Source organism: Schistocerca piceifrons, chromosome 2 (assembly GCF_021461385.2).
Source record: "Schistocerca piceifrons isolate TAMUIC-IGC-003096 chromosome 2, iqSchPice1.1, whole genome shotgun sequence".
Classification (NCBI taxonomy): Eukaryota; Metazoa; Arthropoda; class Insecta; order Orthoptera; family Acrididae; genus Schistocerca; species Schistocerca piceifrons.
The window spans coordinates 659617345-659638273 of record NC_060139.1 but is presented as its reverse complement, the minus strand read 5'-3'; the positions used below and the strand labels follow the sequence as shown (position 1 = coordinate 659638273).

The 20929-nt window shown below is 42.9% G+C and overlaps 1 non-coding gene across 1 annotated transcript; it reads right to left on the bottom strand.

Annotated features, from left to right (window-relative positions):
• Window positions 1-8826: 8826 nt before the first annotated feature.
• On the bottom strand, window positions 8827-8898 carry Trnac-gca. The gene has a single exon. It is a non-coding gene; the product is annotated as a tRNA-Cys (tRNA).
• Window positions 8899-20929: the final 12031 nt, after the last annotated feature.

The window sequence follows — 20929 nt, the reverse complement described above, 5'->3', positions numbered from 1 at the left end:
TTATTAAATGTACGCTGAAAATTGTGCTCATTGCTTTTACTTCTGTCATGATAGTCATTTCTTTACGGTGCATTGCGATAGGAATTGAAATGGTATGTTTTCTGTACGTACTGATTTCCTTGTTGCTGTGCGTTACTATTTATTGGAGCTGAGACTATACGTGCACGCGGCGAAACATTAAAGCTTGGTTGACCTTGTAGACTGCATTGTTGGTTAGGTATGCTAACCGGCTGGTTTTGTTGCTATTGCGGAGAAAAACCTCTATTGTTACAAAAATGCGTTAGCGACTGCTGAAAATTTTACACATACTGATGATTATAGTTTTTTCTGTTATTAATGTTATGGCGATAGTTGTCATTTCGAGAGTGTCTAATGAAAAATTGTCACTTTCGGTAAAAGTTGTCGTATCGGTTTCTTTTACTGTTCTTAATCCTAGGTTAAAGAGGTGTTTTGATAGATATAAAGGATAGTAGAAGAGAAGGCAGCGGTGCAGAAAACTAAAGATGAAACAGCACTACTACGGCTCGGGGCCCTGTGCACGCTACGGCGCATATTCATTAAAGCGTAATGAATCCCCTGAGGTTGATTACGCGCTACAAATACATTTTAGCTTTTGCGTTACAGGCAATGCCGGTGAAAATTCAAAAATAAATTGTTGTATCCATGCTAATTGTAGTTTCTGCATTACACGAAATGTTGGTGAAAGTACAAAATTAAATCGATGTATCCAGTTCAATGCGTGTACCTGTGCTCTGTCTTTTTCAAATGCCTTAGATTTTATTACAGATACAAATTGCTAATAATCAACGTTCTCGTCACTGAATGTGTGAACAGATTCACGATTGCATAAGAATCTGTTTGTCTGTGTCATTTCGGATTTTAAGTCGCGTAGCTTTTCGGATTTTAAGTCACGTAGTCTCTGTAAATTGCCTAAGTTACACTGGCTGTGTTCGCAACGTGGCGTCTGCTGTGACGTGTTAGCGACTGAAACAATTTTCATTTCTGTCACTTTAAAACACTCGTCAATTTGGCTATTCTGCTGTTCACATTTCTTATCGACTTCTGTATCCACAGTGTGTGAAAGTTCTGGTAACTTTAAATTAAACTCGTCGTGTAACTGTGTCGCATTTTCAGAACATTGTTCAGCGACTGCATTAATTTCATCTCTAACTGGTTCTGTTGTCGCTAAGGCAAAAACATTTTTCATTTCTTTTACTTTAATACTTTCGTCACTGTGGCTGATCTGCTGTTCACATTTCTTATCGACTTCCGTATTCAGAGTGAGTGAAAGTTCCGGTGACTTTAAATTACACTCGTCGTGTACCTGTGCTCTGTCATTTTCAAATACTTTAGATTTTCTTACGGATAAGAATTGCTCGTGATCAACGTTATCGTCTCTGAACGTGTGAACAGGTTCGCGATTGCATAAGAATCTATTTGTCTCTGTCACTTCGTATTCTAAGTCACGTAGTCTCTGTAAATTGCCTAAATGACACTGGCTGTGTGAGTGTGACAAATGCTCGCAACGTGGCGTATTCTGTGACGTATTAGTGACTGAAACACTTTTCATTTCTGTCACTTTAATACGTTCGTCAATTTGGTTGTTCTGTTGTTCACATTTATTATCGACTTCCGTATTCAGAGTGTACGAAACTTCTGGTGACTTTAAATTAAACTCGTCGCGTATCTGTGTTGCATTTTCAGAACATTGTTCAGTGACTGCATTAATTTCGTCTCTATGTGATTCTGTTGTGGCTGCATGTCTATTACCTAATTTTTGTGCAACAGTTCTAATTTCTTCACTACTGTTCGTAGCACAAGGCTTAGTATCCTCACGTAATTGTTCTTTAGTATCTTGACGTTGCACGGTAACGGCTGTAATCTGTTCATTAACTTGTTTGTTCTGTTCGTTAAGGTTGTCTTGTTTTTCGTTCGTCAGTTTGGAATTGTTGTTTGATTTTTCATACAACTGTTTGAGCATTTCAATAAGTTGTGTGAAATACTTGTCTATTATTTCATTAAACTGTTTGGAATTGTCGCCAAGTTTTTTATTAAGTGGTTTATTCGATTCATTAAGGTTATCTTGTTTTTCATTTAGCAATAATGCCTCAACTCGATCCGTGCCAAAATTACCTACTCTATTCTCTGTGCTGTTTGATGGCATACCTGCAATTGTCACGTTTTGTGTGACCATTTGGTCATTTTGTGATTCTCGAAAATGTTTGACAATCGGATGTGCACTGTTAGTCACTACCTCGGAATCAAATAAATCTGTCCTACTTTCAGTATACTGTTCCTTTTCGTTGGAAAAATTTGTCTGTTCATCACGTAAATCCTGCAAATCGGGTGTGTCAAGCTGGGCAGCGCTCATTGCAACAGAACGCCCCGCGTCATCAATTGTAGTAAAATTAACAGAGGACACAATTAAATTCGTTTCTTCATCGTCAAGATAAAAATCATTATTAGTGGTCGGTACGCACTGCTTGTCAGTAAACGGAGGATTGTCATCATTGCACTGCGTGTCGCAAGTACTATCGTTCAAATTGTTAGGATCGACTATTTCACTCATTGTGCATCGCGATGTACTGTTAACAGTCTTTCGCGGCATTTTTACACAAATCACAATTATTCACAAATGAAACAAAGACAATGAAAAATCCAACAAACACTATAATAGCAAACAGCAACGAATTGCCGATGATCTGTGAAAGAAAGTGACAAAATTAGTAAATGCATTGCGCCAAATGCCAATTATATTAAGTAATTAAGAGGAGATATATGACTACTTCTCAGAAGATTGACAACGAAATACGATCCTGGTACGGATGTCGCCAAGTGTAACCTCCCCGCAGAAATAAAAGTCAATGATAATGAAAAGAAATGAGCCAAATGTTGACTCCCCACAAAATATCGTTAAATTGAAATGAATCCAAGCGTGAAATCCCCACAAAATTGATAAATGATAACTGACCAAAAACCACACAATAATATTAATTAGATAATGAACCATGAACCGTATCTAACATCTCAACAGGAATAATTAAACCTGATAAATTTCATAAGGACAGCAGCGCTGACCTTCGGCCCTGTGAAAATAATTAAACCTGATAAATTTTATGAGGACAGCAGTGCTGACCTTAGGCCCTGTATTCTGAATAAAAAAAGCAAAAAATTCTTACCTCAATAAAAAACTGCATCATAAAAACTGCATCTATATCTGCTCTTATCTATCGACACAGCTTCGTGCAATGCTGGCGCATATTTAATTTTGATTCTTGGAGGAAATGCATAGGAAATATTCTTTAAACAAAATGAATGTTTTTCTTTAAAAGAGTTACTTTATAAAAAATTATTATTGGGGCATTTTTTGAACAAATTAATTACAATTAACAAACATTATTAGATGTGCGCAATGCTGCGTCTTTACCTTCTACAACAATACATATTGTCCCGAATCGTGACCAGAGTCGCGAGAAGAGCACGCCGCCGACGCATGCCGACTTCTGCTCAGTACAACCGTCCACTCGCTACTACTGTCGACTGACTACACGCAACTGAATAGCACTGTCGTCTCGCGCGGTCAAGCGCAGACTAGCAACGATAAATAACTCTCTGGTCAGAGATTCTGTCATGCCTCGCCATCGCTGGTAATGAATACATACGTGTTTCAGTAACAAGGAGTGTGATGGAGTAGCTCGAGAAACAGAGTGGCGAGTGGCTATTGATATGCTGGCCCCCAAAATCGCCAGATGTGAATGCGATCGAACTCATCTGGAATGTGATTGAGAGTGGCGTCAGAGCTCATTGCCCCCCTCCCAGGAATTTACGAGAATTAGGTAACTTGTGTGTGTGTGTGTGTGTGTGTGTGTGTGTGTGTGTGTGTGTGTGTGTGTGTGTGCGCGCGCAGATATGGTGTCAACGTCCTCCAGCGACAACGAAGGCCTCATCGCTTCCATACCATGACGCGTCGCCGCCGTTATCCGTGCCAAAGGTGGACATACTGGCTATTAAAGTATGTGGTCATAATGGATTTCGCTCATCAGTGTACATCTACATCTGTACTCTGCAAACCACCGGGAAGTGGATGGCAGAGGATACGCCCCATTCTATTAGTTATTAGTACTTCTTCTTGTTCCATTCAGGTTTGGAGCGCGGGAAAAATGAGTGTCTGAATGCCTTTGTGCGTGCAGTAATTATTCTAAACTTATCCTCACGATCTCTATGTGAGCGATACCCAAGGAACTGTAGTATATTCCTAGAGTCATCATTTAAAGCCGGTTCTTGAAGTTTTGTTAATAGACTTTCTTGGGAGAGTTTTCGTCTTTCTTCAAGAGTGGTCCAATTCAGTTCCTTCAGTACCTCTTTGAGACTCTCTCAAGGATCAAGCAAACCTGTGACCGTTCGTGCGCCCTTCACTGCGTACGTTCAGTATCTCCTGTTAGTCCTACTGGGAGCGGGTCCCACACACTTCAGAAATATTCTAGAAATAGTTGCACGAGTGATTTGTAAGCAATATCCTTTGTAGACTGACTGCACTTCTCCAGTATCCCACCAGCAAACTGAAGTCTACCACCTGGGTTACCCACGACTGAGGCAATGTGAACATTCCAGACCATATCCCTACAAAGTGTTGCAACCTGGTATTTGTATGAGTTGGTCGATTCCAAGTGAGTTATTGATGTTATAGTCATAGGACACTACGTTTCTTCGTATTGTGAAGCGCACAATTTGACCTTCCTGAAAGTTTAAATCAAGTTTCCAATATTTGTAACACTTTGAAATCTTATCAATGTCTGACTGAATATTTATAAAGCTTCTTACAGATAGTACTTCATTATAGATAACTGCATACTCTGCAAGAAGTCTGAGTGTACTATTAATATTGTTGTATAAAATTTCGAGCGTGCAGCCGCGTAGATTCTACTTCTTCGCCTTCTAATATTTCGGCTGAATACCGTCCACTCATCTTCAGAGTAATCCGAGGTGACTGACGTTCTAGCACTTGCTCCGTCACGGAGCACGCGGACCGCACCACTGCGCATGCGGCCACAGATAGACAAGGCGCCAGAGACGTTGATCGGCGGCAAAGAGGTTTGACGCACGGTAATATCGATGTATCATTGCGAGCTGCTCCGTCGCGACGTCTTTGTGATTTTATTACAGGAATTGCCGGATTCCAAGATTTGTCCAAGCTGAAGCCGCTATCTCTGTTAATTAAAGCCGGCCGGAGTGGCCGAGCGGTTCTAGGCGCTACAGTCTGGAACCGCGCGACCGCTACGGTCGCAGGTTTGAATCCTGCCTCGGGCATGGGTGTGTGTAACGTCCTTAGGTTAGTTAGGTTTAAGTAGTTCTAAGTTCTAGGGAACTGATGATCTCAGAAATTAAGTCCCATAGTGCTCAGAGCCATTTGAACCATTTGTTGGTTAAATTCGTCGCCAACCGAATATCAATTGCTTCTTTCACTACTGAGTCCCAGAAAGATGAAGCCAAGGCTAAAATTTTGATGTTATCTTATACCATAGAGTGCCCAGTGTCAATACAGTGCTCTGCCAGCGCTGATTTATTAGGTTGTAAGAGACGGGTGTAGCTGCAGTGCTCTGTGCATCTCTCCTGGACTGTACGTGTCCTCTGTCCGATGTATGAATGGCCGCACTCACAGGGGACCTTGTAAACCCCAGGCTACTGAAGCACCAACTCATCTTTAACGGAACCCAGGAGTGCTGCTGTCTTTGATGGAGGGCGAAAAATCAGTTTCACTTTGGATTATCGAGGATGCATTCTATTTACGACGATAGGCTTCCCACGTATGGCATAAAAGCCATGGATTTAAGACTTTCCGTGTCTTCTTCTGACTTTGTTACACCCACTGGCGACATACATGAACTGTCCGACAGAGGGAGATTGGAGCAGAACGACCGTTAGTTGGACGTTCGGTTGCTCGTCTCATCGGCCGTCGTATATTTGGTCCCTTCACCGTTTCTAGGCCTGGGCAGTTGGTTGGTTGGGTGGAGCAGCGATGAAATCTCTGTGACGTGTGGCTTGGCCGGGCCCGCTGGCGGCCTCTATGTGGTGTTGGAGTGTGTGGTGCTGTTCCCATTGCTACGAGGTTCGTGGCTCACCGATCCTGGACATGAAAGTTGAGTTTTGACTTAATCTACCAGCAAGTCACGACTGTTCACATTGTGTCGTTTGGAGTTCGTTGTTGGCTGTTGGGATATTTCCAGGAGCAACATGTGTTTTCAAATTGGCAAATTTTAGCCACACTCTGGTGGAATTTAACTGTACTTGGTTATTTTGAATTGAAGTGCATCAGCGGAATCTTCTGCCTTGTGGCCATTGACGTAAATTCAGGCAGTGTGTTTTCCTCATTGTGTTGTCGCTGTCCAGCGCCTGCCTTGTGGCCGTTGACGTAAATTCAGGCAGTGTGTTTTCCTCATTGTGTTGTCACTGTCCAGCACGGTGTGTAGTTTGACAGCTCAATGTATAATTGGTTGTGGGCGCCAACACCTTCTACGTTGTTCCACTGACCTCCCTTTTGTGTGCTGGTGGGGTAAGCAGAGGATGTCTTGTCGGTGGGTCCGTTGACTGTCTGTTGGTTGGGTTTTCGTCGGATCGACAATGGTTGGGCCGACTGCCTGTCTCACCTAAGCAAGCATTAGTGTTTGAATTCCAGGCCTACCCTTGGAACGTCTGAGCATCCTAGGGTGTACTGCCTTTTCTCGTTTGTTCTTGTTGTTTGTACTTGTGTGGCTCCTAGCTGATTTTTAGATTACGGTTGTTTTGCCCTTAAGGTGTAAGATGATATGGGCCTTCAGCCTAATTGTGAACTGTTTTATGTAAAGCCTTTGACATTTTTAAAATTAATGTTATTAAGTCTTAAGTTTTGGGCCTTTAGCTGATTCTTAATTTAAGTTGTTTTGATCTTAAAGTGTCAGATTCTTTGGGCCTTCAGCCGATTTTGAATTAAAGTTGTTCTGCTCTTAAGCTGTCAGGCGGTTTGAGCCTTCAGCTTCATTTAATAGCTGTTTTACGTAAAGCCTTTTATTTATATCTTTGTCTTCAATACGTACATAACTCTTAATAGACGTGATAACCGAGAAATGTCCAGGAATGTTTACATTACCCATCTCTGAACCTGGGGAAACAACAGGTTGGAATTTCTAAATTAATTTCTCTGAACCTGTTACTACACTATCTACAGATGCCTTAGTAAGTAGCAAAATTTCACATGGCGTATGTATTTTGGCCTGCCTCATATGCCGTTGCGACAGGTGATTTTCTTTGCGACAGGTAATTTTCTGAGAAACTGTCTTCAACATGTTAACTTCAGTTCACGTCATATTGGAAAGCGGCCCTATTTTCAGCCGTTCTGCGCATCCTCCACCATTAACTGCTAGTAGCCAATAAGATTCATTCTCTTTCCGAGCAGCTAGCTGAGAGTTACAAACTGGACTTGGAGAATCTCTCTCCGACGTGCTGCGTTATTGGCGTATTTTGCGACAAAGTAGTTTCACTCACAGAGCGACCTAATTATTCATTCAGATGTCGATGTTACTTTCTTGTAGCCGTGTGTATCTGTAAACATTTTAGTGTGATTTCTAAATGAAAATGTCATGTGACGGCAATAAACATAAAGTTCCTCACAAGCAACTTTATTTAAATTGCTTGCTTAGTCGTGCGACTGGTTTCGTGATTTCCTGCCAGAAAGATCACTGTATGTAGCAATCGGCGGAAATCATCGAGTAAAACAGAAGTGATAAAGTGGTATTTGGCGTTTGCAAGAGAGTGTTATAGGTGCTCCTGTGTTCCTGATCTAATAAACGATTTTGGAGACAATCTCAGCAGCCCTCTTAGACTGTGTGCAGATGATGCTGTGATTTACCGTCTTATAAAGTCATCTGATATTAAAACAAATTAGAAAACGACTTAAACAAGATATCTGTATGCTGAGAAAAATGGCAATTGACTAATGGAAAGCCTGAAGTCATCCGCATGATTACTAAAAGGAATCCACTAAATTCGGTTTACAGGATAAAACACACGATTGTAAAGGCGGTTAATTCAACTAAACGGGTAACTTAAAATGCAACTATCACAGGGATAACGTTGTGAGGAAAGCAACCAAAGACTTCCTTTTATTCGTGGAACACTTACAAAATACAACAGGACCTGTAAAGAGACTACTTACACTACGCTTTTCAGTCTTCTTCTGGAGTATTGTTGTCAGGTTGGGATCCACAGCAGATAGAATTGATCGCAAAAGTTCAAAGAAGGGCAGCTCGTTTTGTATTTTCGTGAAATAGAGGAGAGACTGTCACGGATAGATACGCGAATTAGGGTGGCAATCGTCAAAACTGGCGTTTTTCGTTGTGGCAGGGTTTTGTCATGAAATTTCGGTTGCCAACTTTCTCATCAGTGTGTGAAAATACTTTTTTGGCGCCCACTTACATAGGGAGGAATGTGAGTCACAATAAAATAAGAGAAACTAGAGTCTGTGAGGAAAGATAAAAGCGTTCGTGTTTCCTGCGCGCTGTTCGAGAGGGGAACGGTAGAAAAACAACTTGAAGCTATGAACGCTCTCCAAGCGCGGAAGCGCCGTCTTATGTTAAGGATGCTATAGTCCTCCAAAAATTCCTTTTTGCTGAATGTACAGAGATGATACATACTCCGTTGAATATGTGAATTAGCGACTACTTTGAATCTTCAACGCTCTAACTGCGTAGTTTCTGTGTACCAGGAATCGATAGTTTTAAATTACAACAAATGACGAGTATCTTTCTATAACACTCTCATAGCCTCCGTAAGGATGTTAATATTTAAAATGAAAGGGGGCACCCGGGATTGAACCGGGGACCTCTCGATCTGCAGTCGAATGCTCTACCACTGAGCTATACCCCCGATGACATACTTACAGCAAGTCTACAGTATAAACGCCACTACCGATACAATTTGATGGAACTGGAGGGGCGGTTACGCTTTGTTCTTGGATTGTGAGTGCAATGATCGTTTACCACGTTTACGAACGCGTGCGCGGAAACCAAAGTCGCTGCATGAGATGAGCTAATGTCGTCTGCAGCCTGCAGCGAATTGTTTTTTTAGATCTACGATTAAATAGAATATTCGGGAAAATATCGTGTTATTCCAAATAGTGAGTTTGTTAGGTTCTTCGTTTCGCAAGCCTAGAACGCGAGGTGCTAACTGCAGGTGGAGGCAACACACTAACTCAACAGCGAGACGATATTTGTTGTCGGAAACGAAACGAGATTATTTCGTTTGCAGTAAAAAATGTATGTGTTTATTTAATTTCTCTTAGAAAGAACAAAAGGGGGGGGGGGGTATTCTAACTCGAGCACTTAGGGTCGGTATTTAACGCCCTGTCACTCTAACACCAACTTTCCTTTTGAATGTATAGTTATCTTAACTCGACTAGGATTAAGTCCCAAATAATATAATTGTCATAGTAGCTTAAAAAATGTGGCTACGTCTCTAGTCATACTGCAAAAAATCTTTGGTACATAAGAACTGAACACAAATTTCACTCCCAACACCGGTGATCTAAAATTGTTAGGTGAAAATGACGTCCTACTGACATTCTCGCTGATCAGTTAAAGCTGAAGTACTACAGATGAACCGGTACACTGAACAGCACCTAAGTAAGCTACGATGTTTGAATTGCGAATGGACCTGACTCTCAATGAATAAAAAGCATGGTGCTTGTTCCGAGGGTAAAGGAACTGCATGGATTCTTTCTCATCATAAATCTGTTGTTCTTTTTTTCGGCAGTGTATAAACTGCCCTGTCGAAAAAAAAAAAATCACAAAAAAATAATAATGAAATTCCGTGAACACATTTGTCTGGGTAACATATTTAAGTGATTAATATTGCTACTCACAGGTTAATGTAAGAGCGATATAAGCCATTGCAAGTATGAAATGCTGGTACATAAATAACCTGTGTAACCGCCAGAATATTGCATACAAGCGTGCAAATGTGCATGCATTGCGTTGTACAGGTGCAGGATGTCAGTTTTTGCGAAGGAGTTTCATGCCTCTTGCACCTGGTCGGTCAAAACATTGACAGTTAATGGTGTTGTGAATGACGCTAGAGTTGTCGTCCGGTGATGTCCCTTATGTTCTAGACTGGAGAGAGATCTGGTGACTGAGCAGGCGAAGGCAACACGGCGACACACTGTAGAGCGTGTTGGATTAAAACGACGGTATTTGGGCGAGCGTTATCATGTTGGAAAACACCCCCTGGAATGCTGTTCATGAATGGTAGCACAACAGATCTAGTCACAAGACTGATGTGCAAATTTGCGATTAGCGTGCATGGGATAACCACGAAAGTGCTCCTGCTGTCGTATGGAATCACACCCCAGATCGTAATTCCAGCTGTGGGTCCAGTCAGTCCAGGATACAGACAGGTTAGTTGCAGGCCAACAGCTGTCCTCCTTCTCACCAGCATATGGCAATCACTGGCACCGAGGCAGAAGTAGCTTTCATCAGAACACTCATCAGACATCCAGCTGCCCCCAATGCACTCTCGTTTGAAACCCTAAAGTCGCAAATGGCGGTGGTTTGGTGTCAGTGGGATGCGTGCTACAGGGCGTCAGGCTCGGGGCTGTCCTTCAAGTACCCCATTAGTAACAGTTCGTATTCGTAGTGTCTCCAACAGCAGATGCAGTACGATGCGCCACAGCCATACGTCGAGCACTAGGGTCTTACCTCTCGGTATTGACACGTGGCCATCCAGAGCCCGGCCTTCTCGCGACCGAACATTCTCTTGCCAAGTCTTCTGCAAACCGCAGAGGGAACATCCCGGTTCTTGTAGCCCTATTACACGACGTCGTTCAAACCCAATGAGACGCTGTCAATGACATCTTTGTCGGCTTAAAGGCATTCCTGACTGACATGAGCTCATCACGTCCACTGCCGGCCGGGGTGACCGAGCGGTTCTAGGCGCTACAGTCTGGAACCGCGCGACCGCTACGGTCGCAGGTTCGAATCCTGCCTCGGGCATGGATGTGTGTGCTGTCCTTGGGTTGGTTAGGTTTAAATAGTTCTAAGTTCTAGGGGACTGATGACCACAGCAGTTAAGTCCCATAGTGCTCAGAGCCATTTGAACCATTTTTCACCACGTCCAGTCTAAAAGATAACCAACGCTAACGACCGCTACAGCGAGTATTTAAGACAAACCTCATTTAAATACCCGTAGTGGTGCTACTAACGCCATTCTTATGCGACTAGCGCGAAATTGGAACAGACATCATCTCTCAGATGTACAAACACTCCAGTGAACTTTCGTTTATGTCGGACAACCCCTTATTGGTGTAGGGATTTTTTCCCCGTCAGTGTGTTCTCGAAATCACTTATCATACGATTTGAAGCATTCATGTAAGTTAAACAATGCTGAAAACACGAAAGTGGAAACTTATTACATTTAGTTCATCTCACCACAGAATGATTTTACGTTCTAAGCATTTATAATAAACATTGACCCTACTATGTTCTCCCTCCATATCCTATGAAGATACATTCTCAATTTTCTTCTACATTACAGTTATTAAAGGTGTGTTGCTCGTGAACACGCGTCACGACCCGACTAAAACTTGCAATGGCCAGCACGGGGGAGAAACTCTTAATAGGGACTTACAACAATATTATCTTGGTTCATCATCTCGCTTTCTTATCGGGAACTTCTCCATATTTTGTTTTGCTTTCGTTAAAAACAGAACCTGGTTTCATACCATTGTGTTTAAGTTTTGCCCAAGACGACATGTGTGTACTGCACGTTTTGAATTGCATTATGAATACTATGCTTGCTGTTTGTTGGCATCCGTAATATTGGGCAGAACAAATGATTCTGTATTTGTTTTTGACTCATACAAAAAGTTCAGTTTGCTGAAGCTAAATCTATAAAAGGCTTGGTGCTACATACGAAAAATAAAAAATATATACACGATTAACAGCCATGCATAACAGCCATTCATATCAAAATACTCTGATGTAGGTATCAACGTCAAATTATAGAGCTAGGTACGCAGTAAGGGTTGGTGATGCGTCTAGTATTTATACATATAACTGAGACTAGCAGAGGGCACTACAGCTAGGGCACATGAGCAACTAGTATCGAAAATTTAATAGTTAAAATGCTGTATCGGTAGTAATCAATTAAAATTACTTCACATGGCAAAATGAGCGTCTGACAATAAAACATGTAATCACACGCAATATGTGGAATCACATTCACACTTAAAATCCAAGGTGCAAATAGTAATAACGGGAAGCTCCTAGCCTGGCAAAGTAAAACACAGTAAAACACACAATTGTGTAAAAGCCAATATGAAAAGCTTAAAAATAAAATCTCGTCTGTAAATCGAGATCTTTCAGCATGACAAAGTAACTAAATCAATAGTTCAATACTAGACGCATCCAGGTCATCACCAGTCCTTACTACACTCCTGGAAATTGAAATAAGGACACCGTGAATTCATTGTCCCAGGAAGGGGAAACTTTATTGACACATTCCTGGGGTCAGATACATCACATGATCACACTGACAGAACCACAGGCACATAGACACAGGCAACAGAGCATGCACAATGTCGGCACTAGTACAGTGTATATCCACCTTTCGCAGCAATGCAGGCTGCTATTCTCCCATGGAGACGATCGTAGAGATGCTGGATGTAGTCCTGTGGAACGGCTTGCCATGCCATTTCCACCTGGCGCCTCAGTTGGACCAGCGTTCGTGCTGGACGTGCAGACCGCGTGAGACGACGCTTCATCCAGTCCCAAACATGCTCAATGGGGGACAGATCCGGAGATCTTGCTGGCCAGGGTAGTTGACGTACACCTTCTAGAGCACGTTGGGTGGCACGGGATACATGCGGACGTGCATTGTGCTGTTGGAACAGCAAGTTCCCTTGCCGGTCTAGGAATGGTAGAACGATGGGTTCGATGACGGTTTGGATGTACCGTGCACTATTCAGTGTCCCTCGACGATCATCAGTGGTGTACGGCCAGTGTAGGAGATCGCTCCCCACACCATGATGCCGGGTGTTGGCCCTGTGTGCCTCGGTCGTATGCAGTCCTGATTGTGGCGCTCACCTGCACGGCGCCAAACACGCATACGACCATCATTGGCACCAAGGCAGAAGCGACTCTCATCGCTGAAGACGACACGTCTCCATTCGTCCCTCCATTCACGCCTGTCGCGACACCACTGGAGGCGGGCTGCATGATGTTGGGGCGTGAGCGGAAGACGGCCTAACGGTGTGCGGGACCGTAGCCTAGCTTCATGGAGACGGTTGCGAATGGTCCTCGCCGATACCCCAGGAGCAACAGTGTCCCTAATTTGCTGGGAAGTGGCGGTGCGGTCCCCTACGGCACTGCGTAGGATCCTACGGTCTTGGCGTGCATCCGTGCATCGCTGCGGTCCGGTCCCAGGTCGACGGGCACGTGCACCTTCCGCCGACCACTGGCGACAACATCGATGTACTGTGGTGACCTCACGCCCCACGTGTTGAGCAATTCGGCGGTACGTCCACCCGGCCTCCCGCATGCCCACTATACGCCCTCGCTCAAAGTCCGTCAACTGCACATACGGTTCACGTCCACGCTGTCGCGGCATGCTACCAGTGTTAAAGACTGCGATGGAGCTCCGTATGCCACGGCAAACTGGCTGACACTGACGGCGGCGGTGCACAATTGCTGCGCAGCTAGCGCCATTCGACGGCCAACACCGCGGTTCCTGGTGTGTTCGCTGTGCCGTGCGTGTGATCATTGCTTGTACAGCCCTCTCGCAGTGTCCGGAGCAAGTATGGTGGGTCTGACACACCGGTGTCAATGTGTTATTTTTTCCATTTCCAGGAGTGTATGTAACTACATGTACAATTTGACGTTGATACCTACATCTGAATATTTTATAGAGTGTATAGCTGGTATTCATGGCTGTTAATCACGAATATACTTTTTATTTTTCTTATGTAGTTTTTCTTCATCAAATTGAACTTACGGTTACGCCACCGTTTTAGTTTGTAACAGGTCTGAAGATGGCAGTAGCCGAAACTGATAATAGTAAAGTTAAAAGTTTGTGTGTTCAAGACGGACCTGTAAAATAAATTTGACAGACTTAATATTAAAATTTTACTATAGATGTTAAATTAAGGCATTATAAATACAGCCGTAAAACCAGAAATTCTCTGCAGGTCGGAAGCACTAGTTTTAACTGGATGCACAATGGCATTAGAATATATGTAAAGGAAAGGAAAAAAAAATCTTGCGAAAATTGTCAAGTCCAATCAAGAACAAAGATGGAAACAGTGTCGAGGACAAATAACGTAACGCATTCATTCTGCTCTACAATAACAGACGAGATCAGGCAAACATGTGTTACACCTACTGAGAATGCAGACAGATTAACAAAGGAAATCCACACATTCTTCCAAAAGAGAAAAACAGACATAGAAAATGGGTAGGAGAAAAAGGACTCGAAAAAATGCAGACTGACAAGGATAACGTACTCAACAGAGCCACATCAGACTAGAAATTCAGAAGTTTTCAGGAAGATAGAACTAACAGAAAAAAGCTAGATGAGATAAAAAGAGCTTCATACACATGCACCTGTGTCAGGGGCTACACAGTGGTCAGAAATGCACAATCCATAAATGTAAAGAAACATCACATTGCGGCGGCGCACTGCATTGCACGGTTCAGCTCACCTCGTGGTGAATCTCTTCTAACACGCACGCCTTCTTGAAATTACCCGCATGCAGATCTCAGCCACAGAAAGCTATAGGAAAAACAGATGAACACGTCGTAACTACAAGTCGCACTAAAACTGTTTTATCGGTGCAAGGAATAGTTAAATAATCGTATTTATGTGCGTAATATTTCATTCTATTAAGATAAGCTTACCTGCACCAATCACTAGCAAGTATTACTGTAAACTGTACAAACTCTGAAAAGTCCACACGCACACCTCATTCATAACCTTAGCCAGTTTATGGTAAATAGTAATTATCCTGTACCGCAAAGTTACAACGGATTGTTTCTTTTAGAATTGTTCGCTCAAATGTTGTTGTAATCAGTATCAAGTTCGAGAGTAAGCAACACAGCACGCAGAATTTAGTTATTTAAATGCCACTGAATGTCCCGAATTTCACACTGTGTTTTAAATCGAACTCCCTTCCACACTTTATGGCACTTCTCAAATACTTTGGTAGCGATATATTACAATATTAATAACACTGTTCGACATGGGTTCTATTTCTGATATTAAAGTATGTGCTTCTAGACCATTTTACAGTGGGAAATTCAAATATGTAGACAAAATATCGTTGTCAGGGATACTTTTTATGTAATATGTATATATATGTATATTCACAATTCATGGCAAACACAGAGACCTTATAGAGAAATCCGGGTATGATGCCGCATCCAGTAGTGATATAACGTGATAATTTCTTGTGCAACAGCAGGTGGGAAGAATCAGACATCATTAGGTTATCCCCCGCCACACCTATGTCATTAAGACCCCCTGAAACATCTTATTAACTCGAACGGCGACAGCCGGTCGCTGCCTCGGCAGTAAAGCTTCATGCCTCCTAGGGGCAGGTGCAACGAGTTTACAACAGTGGTGTTAGCCGCAATTTTTGTCAGTCTTAACGAGTGGGCGTTTTGGCTGACAAGTAACTGTCTGTCATATTTCCGAGCACGGTTGAATTTTTTAGTTCCTGTGTGTAAACTGATTGAGCCTGGTGCTGAAGGTAAAACGACTGCTTGTTTTTACACATCAGCGTTCCTCTAGTTTCCTACTATTAATTTAATACAGGTGTATTACCAAAGTGGTATTTTTAAATTTGCAGAAATGCCGCGTCGTCGTGGATGTCGATATAAGCCGGACAACTTCTGCTACATCTGTGGGAAGTTCACTTTTGCCAGATACAGGAAGAAAATTTCTTTAGTCATAAAGAAAGCATACAAACATTTTTTTGGAGTAGAGGTAGGAGACCAATATAAAGAATGGGCACCACATTTCTGTTGTGCTACATGTTACTGCAAACTAATTCAGTGGTGGAAAGGTAAAGAGAATGTGGCGTTGTTTGCTTCTCCCATGGTGTGGAGGGAGCCTAAGGACCATGTTACTGATTGTTATTTCTGTCTAACAAAAATTCAGGGTTTTATAAACAAAAAGTTGAAGAGGCACATTGTTTACCCAGATCTGCCTTCATCGAGAATGGAAAGTATGTGCAGATTTCAAGGTAATTGCTATGGTACTGGGAATGCAACAAGACTACACAAATTATGCCTGTTTTCTTTGCGAGTGGGATAGTCGAGACCGAAATTCTCACTACGTGAAAAAGAAATGGCCTAGGCGAAGATGGAAAGTTGGCGAAAAGAATGTACGACGTGAAAGTCTGGTAGCTCCTGAATATATGCTACTTCCACCGCTTCACATCAAACTTGGCCTTATGAAACAATTCGTGAAGGCCATGGATCCAACAGGCTGTGGGTTTGCATATTTAGCTACCAAATTCCCCCGTCTTTCAGCTGCAAAAATAAAGGAAGGTGTATTTGTGGGCCCACAAATCAGGGAGCTGCAGAAAGACGCAAATTTTGAAGCATGTTTAACTGATAAAGAAGAAACCGCATGGGACTGTTTCAAGATGGTGTCGGAAAACTTCCTCGGAAGATGAAGAGCTACTAACTACAAAGCAGTGGTGAAGGATATGAACAAAGCATATCAGGATTTGGGGTGCAATATGTCTTTGAAGGTACATATGATGGACTCTCATCTGGACTACTTCACAGAGAGTTGTAGTGACGTATCGGATGAACATGGGGAAAGATTCCATAAAGACATTTCTACCATAGAAAGGCGCTATGAAGGGAAGTGGGTACCTTCTATGTTAGCAGATTATTGCTGCAATATCATTCGAGAGAAGAAAGATTCACAATACAAGAGAAAAAAGTGATGTGCATTACAAGGCAGTGGTTCATTGTTTGTTAATTTTCTGTAATTTCTCATGTCAAATAAATGCTTGAAAGTGTATACACAAAGGTTACTGTGTTATATGTTAGATCCCACCCTCCATTAATGTGATGAACTTATAACATCATAAAGATGTGCATTTGTTTGTCGAATTTCACCTCACGATTGCTGCACTATATCAGAAACTGAAAAGAGAAATAAAATTGCGATTACTCATAAACTATCCCTGACACAAAAAAACCAAAAATAGTTTTCAATTCAGCACTCAAAATACAACTAGGATCACAATATTTTTTATCAGAAGTAGAGAAAAAGGTTTTCTTTGTAGAACAGTGTAATTTTCAACGGAGCACATATCAATAGGTGTGATCACTATGAGATTCAAGCCCCGACTCTATCCATCTCTCTACACAAAAGAAGTTTCTCGTTCCCTACATACGCGTGAAAATGGTAATTTCTGATTGGCAGAGAAACATCACAGCCAATCGGAAAGCAGCACCAAACCCGCTCAATCCCGCGCATATATACAGAACCAATCAAACTCCGTCACTGAATCAGAACAATAAACTACCATAAGTAAATTTTGAAAACCCACGAATATAAAAGTAATTGGCTCTGGCTCTGAGCACTATGGGACTCCACATCTTAGGTCATAAGTCCCCTAGAACTTAGAACTACTTAAACCTAAGTAACCTAAGGACATCACACACACCCATGCCCGAGGCAGGATTCGAACCTGCGACCGTAGCAATCCTGCGGTTACAGACTGGAGCGCCAGAACCACTAGACCACCGCGGCCGGCTAAAAGTAATTCTTTCGTAACAAAACGACCTTACCGAAATCATAATCTCATTTCCCTAATACTGACTAGGTAGTTTATATAACAAGTTCCCCGGTACGAATGCCACGTCATTCTCGAACATTCCTCCATTAGCAATTACTTCACTGTATCGCGTAAAAACTTTACATAAAACAGTATTTCACATTCACACCTTCATTCACTCTCATAACTAAGCACAATTATAGCAGTAATTAATAAACAATTATAGAATTATACAAACGGAATCGGAAATAAAATTGACGGTATTTTGATTGCAGCCCAAACAGCGTCCATCAGGTAGTGACCTCTCTCGGGTCGTATAGAAACTACATACACTCGAGCAATTTGACGCCACCTGTCCAGCGCGTGACTCATACTGTAGGTCTAATCACTGCTGTAATGTCTCATCTTAAACAGGTACGATGATGCAGAGGAGCTAGGCTTCAACTTTCAACTCAAAGCCACTTTTTTTTATGGCGTGTGTGTGTTTCTATCGAAATGATAACTATAGGTACAATTAGTGACAGCAGACTTATTTTCACTGTTCTAAACCGCATACCTCCTGAAATAGTAGACCTTCATGGATGGCAACTGCGCCATAGTGTCTGCAATAATGCGGAGAGCTTGGGTAGCTGAGAGCAATCGTCCCAACAGTGCAGCCAACTGGCATTACAGCATTACGGTAGAAACTGTGGCACCGTTTCCATTACATAAAGTCTAAGTAATGCAGATCAGAGCTGTGAAACCAAGTCTGTCATCACTAGTTGTACCCGTAGTTTTCATTTCGGTAGATATAACATACATAATGAAACTTCGTGGCAGATTAAAACTGTGTGCCGGGCCGAGACTCGAACTTGGGATCTTTGCCGTTCACGGGCAAATGCTCTACCAACTGAGCAACCCAAGCACGACTCACGCCTCGTTCTCACAGCTTCACTTCTGCCAGTACCTCGTCTCCTACCTTCCAAACTTTACAGAAGCTCTCCTGCGAACCTTGCAGAACTAGCTCTCCTGAAAGAAAGGTTATTACGGAGACATGGCTTAGCCACAGCCTGGGGGATGTTTCCAGAATGAGATTTTCACTCTGCAGCGGAGTGTGCGCTAATATGAAACTTCCTGACAGATTAAAACTGTGTGCCGGGCCGAGACTCGAACTCGGGACCTTTGCCTTTCAAGGGCAAGTGCTCAAGGTTCGCAGGAGAGCTTCATTAAAGTTTGGAAGGTAGGAGACGAGGTATTGGCTGAAGTGAAGCTGTGAGGACGGGGCGTGAGTCGTGCTTGGGTAGCTCAGTTGGTAGAGCACTTGATAGCGAAAGGCAAAGGTCCCGAGTTCGAGTCTCGGCCCAGCACACAGTTTTAACCTGCCAGGAAGTTTCATATCAGCGTACACTCCGCTGCAGAGCGAAAATCTCATTCTGGAAACATACATAATGCCATTTTAAAAAGTAACTCTGTTTTGAAAGTGATGTTTGTTTACCTGTAAGGACTGTACATTTCTGCCCATTGTATGAACCCCTGATATAGGTATAATCCTGAAAGCAGTTTTCACATTTTGTTTCATTTCGGAAATATATGAGGTGGAACATTTAAGTGGGACACCCTGTTAAAAGCTTGGTCGACATCTTTAAGCCGGCCGCGGTGGTCTAGCGGTTCAGGCGCTCAGTCCGGAACCGCGCGACTGCTACGGTCGCAGGTTCGAATCCTGCCTCGGGCATGGATGTGTGTGATGTCCTTAGGTTAGTTAGGTTTAAGTAGTTCTAAGTTCTAGTGCACTGATGACCACAGATGTTAAGTCCCATAGTGCTCAGAACCATTTGAACCATTTTTGACATCTTTAATTGATGGAAGGCCGAATTATCACAAGAGGCTATTAAAAAAATTCACATACGTCACTAAATGTTTACTGTGGTGTCACCGCCAGACACCACACTTGCTAGGTGGTAGATTAAATCGGCCGCGGTCCACTTAGTACATGTCGGACCCGCGTGGCCCCACTGTGTAATCGCAGACCTAGCGCCACCACAAGGCAGGTCTCGTGATACGAACAAGCACTCGCCCCAGTTGTACGACGACATTGCTAGCGACAATACGGACGAAGCCTTCCTCTCATTTGCCGAGAGACAGTTAGAATAGCCTTCTGCTAAGTCCATGGCTACGACCTAGCAAGGCGCCATTAGCCTTACATAGTTTGAGAGTTATCGTATAAATGTCTCATGAAGAACGATGTATACAACAATAATTAAAAGTTAAGTATAAAGCAGCTACGTACTTTTCTTGCTACCATTCAATAGTTATCCTGTCCCAGAATTCACGCCCGTCTGCGTTAGATAGCGTGCCTATCGGCCCCCTCAAAATAACACTGTGTCGGCACTTCTGTCGACACATCATTTGGCGACGAGGCTTAAAGGAAAAGTGTTCTTTCTGATTGCTTACATTTATTTGTGTCATGGCTTCGCCACAATCTCCAGATGTACTGTCCGAATTTTATCGCTTGCAGCATCAGCAGACGCAGGCGTTATTGGATGCCCTTGGACAGCTCGTCCAGGGTCAACGTGCACTACAAAACGACGCGGCAGCCGCCGCTTCACCGCTACCGCAGCCACAACATGCAGTTGCACCGCAGTTTCGCCAGTTTGACCACACCCACGAGACTTGGCAGGAATGGTCCCGACAGTTCGGCTTTCACCTAGCCGCCTACAGAGTTCAAGGTAATGAGCGGCAGCCGTTTTTGCTTTCTTGTGTCGGTGTGTCCACCTACCGTGTGATAGTGAAATTGTTTCCCCACCGCGACGTAGCAACTCTGTCCTACGAGGAAATTTTGTCTGCTTTAGATGCCTATTTCAAAGAAACAGTTAATGTGGTTGCAAAACGGTATACGTTTTTTCGTACAAAACATACGGCCGGTCAAACTAATAGGGAGTGGGTAGCAACATTGCAAGGACTTACTAGGGAGTGTTCTTTTGACTGTGACTGTGGCCTTTCTTATTCAGATACACTGGTGCGTGATGCAATTGCACAAAACGTTTCTGATGTTCGCATACGGGAGCAAATTTTGAAACTAGTAAAGCCCTCCCTTCAACAAGTGATAGACATATTGGATAGACAAGACATACT